The sequence below is a fragment of the Priapulus caudatus genome, unplaced genomic scaffold, assembly GCF_000485595.1.
Source record: "Priapulus caudatus unplaced genomic scaffold, Priapulus_caudatus-5.0.1 Scaffold905, whole genome shotgun sequence".
NCBI lineage: Eukaryota > Metazoa > Priapulida > Priapulimorpha > Priapulimorphida > Priapulidae > Priapulus > Priapulus caudatus.
In genome coordinates, this window is record NW_014577966.1 from 50,843 (window position 1) to 53,551 (window position 2,709).

The window sequence follows — 2,709 nt, forward strand, 5'->3', positions numbered from 1 at the left end:
GGAGAGAGAGGAGTGCGAGAGAGAGGGAGATGGAAATGGAGAGGGAGAAGGGGAGTGGTGGTGGTGGGGGTGGGGGTTATTGCGGTGCTGGTGAATCATGGTGAATATGGAAAAAGAGAAGGCTGTGCATGGGGGTGGTTGTTATCCTCAGTGATAATTAAGGTTGCGAGTTCTGATCCCAAACGAGGAGGGGAGGGGGGAAAGGAAAGGGAGGGAGGGGTAATTTCGCCGAGGACTTGTGAATATATATAAAAAGATGAGAGGAGGTATTGGTGTAATCGCCAGTGCTGATTAGGGATCGGATTTATTTTGGCTTATCACTGCTTTATGAAAAAAAAACGCCAGGAAGAAAAGCAGTTGTTACATCTGGTTGGGTGGCCTGGGCAGAGCGGAATAATCGTGAACACTAGCAATGCCTCAATGGTCGAGCTTGAGGGGTCAAGCACGCGATCAATGTGCGCTTAGATGCGCTTCCCTCTCACTAGCTTCCTGTGGCAACAACGGCGGCTGACGGATTGATATAAGCCGCCCTGATCATCGCCTGATTACGGCAGGTATGCATCACGCTAGCTCTAGAACTATAGCCCTTCGCTCCGCCACAGGCTGCCGCTGTGGCAGAACGAAGGGCTATAGTTCTAGAGCTAGCATCACGCAAGCTTTATAATATTATACTGGTGTAGCTTACTACCTCGTGAATGCTGTGGGTCGCACGGCAGCAACGGACACGGCGGCGGCAGCGCGTGTACGTACACACGCACTTCGTCGCTGGTTTCCCTTCCCTCGCTATGGCTGAGCTAGCGCATTATACTGAAAGTACTTTTAGTGGGCGGACTAACACTACGTTGTCAGCAGGTTACGCAGTCATACCTGCTGCTGCTGCTGTTGTTGTTGTTGTTGTTGTTGTTGTTGTTGTTGTTTGCCGCGTGTAAACTCGCCCTACTTGCAACCCTTAAGTGCAAACATCCGTGATGCAAATAATAGCCTCATGCACATTGTCTCGGCTGCTGGAGGTAATTAAGACGCCGCCCCCCTCTACTCCCTCACCTGATCCCTGCGCACACACGCGCGGCCACAGGCACTTGGAGCGTTTCAATAAAATATAATGCTAAATAAATACGAAATCTATTTACTACCTGCCGCAGCGGGCGGTCAGATATTTGAAACGGAAGGTGTAACCCTGCCGCCGCCGTCACTGACTTCAAGAAATATATTCTTCAAAACTACTCACGGCATCAGCATTTGCTTTCTTTTTTTTTTTATAAGAATTTTGACTTTTATTGAGTGCTATCTGACTGAACCAGGAATATATATCTTGTCAAAAATATCCGGAATAGTGAAATTGTACTATGAATCACCCCAGTTCCTCTTTTTTTGAAGAAATTCGCACTGTCCAATTTTAAGGAAAATTGTCAGATTTTATAGTATTTTAGATACATTTTTTTTAAACACATATTTGGTATATTGACTCGAGTTCTAAAGTATCTTTCTTCGTTTACTGTAACATAACATCCTCAAAGTAAAAAGCTGAAGAGATAAATGTGTAACGCCATCCTGCAAATCAGACCCCACTCAAACCGCGATTGACGGACGGGGTAATAAGCTATATATCATATATATATATGCGCCGGCCGAATGCACATAGTCGCAGCGCTACGACGACAACTTTTCCGGTTAAACTGTAATTGAAAGTAAAAAACCAGTTCGTAAGTCGCGTAGACTTTCCTCCCAGCCTCCAGCGGCACGTCCTTGTAATATCTCCGCATCAGCATGACGTCATCACTGCGTCGTGTTCCGTACCTCGACGCCGTCCTCGTCGAAAGTCGAGCGACTGCGTCAGACCCGTCCGCCGCAGCAGCGCGGGCGGCTTCGTCGCGCAGCGTTTCGTATTTGCCGACGAAAGTCGTAGTTGATAAGACAAGGGTTGCATAGGTCGACCATCGCGCGCCAGTGGTTGTCCAGCCGCAGCCGACGACTCTCCACGACTGAACGTGGAGAAAACTGCTCGAAGCTCACCGATTCGCCGACGCCTCGTTCGCGTGCGACAGCTCAAAGTGCCGTCGAATCATCGCGGATTTTGCGCTGTCGTTATGCTTGTCAAAGGCACCCGGCTCCAGTTTGCTGCGGAACGCCGACAACAGCGCAGAGAGCGGATGTCTCACGAACATGACTTCGTGCTTCCGCCGAGGATCGCCGCCATCTTTGTTTGTCGCCGCGACGGCGGCCTAGGCGCCGGATGTACGGGTCTATGGTTGCTGTCGATGTGACGAATCCGGGCGTCAGGATGAGAAAACTGACTCATGTTCGCGCTTGCCGCCAGGTGGCGCCATTTTCCAGCGCCATCAACGCTCGCTTCCACGTGGTGGCAGGCAACCTTGGCCACCTCGCAGTACACCAGCTTGCGTCGGGGGGAGCCCAGAAACTAAAATGGCAGCGACTTGAGAGGCGCTATCGCCTTTCGGTCTCCGGCTGAGCTCTCTATCTTTCACACTGCTGTCTTATCCACCCTAATCTGTCGTCGTTAGTCTCCGTGGGGGGCGCTTGCCACACGTGCACGGAATATGCCGAATTTATACGACTGCACAGAGTCAGCGACAGTAAGACCTGTATGCCAAGCCAATGAAATCCGTATAAACTTTTTACCAATACAGCGCAATATCCTATATATATAATTATAAATAAAGAAATAAATATCTATATATATATATAGAT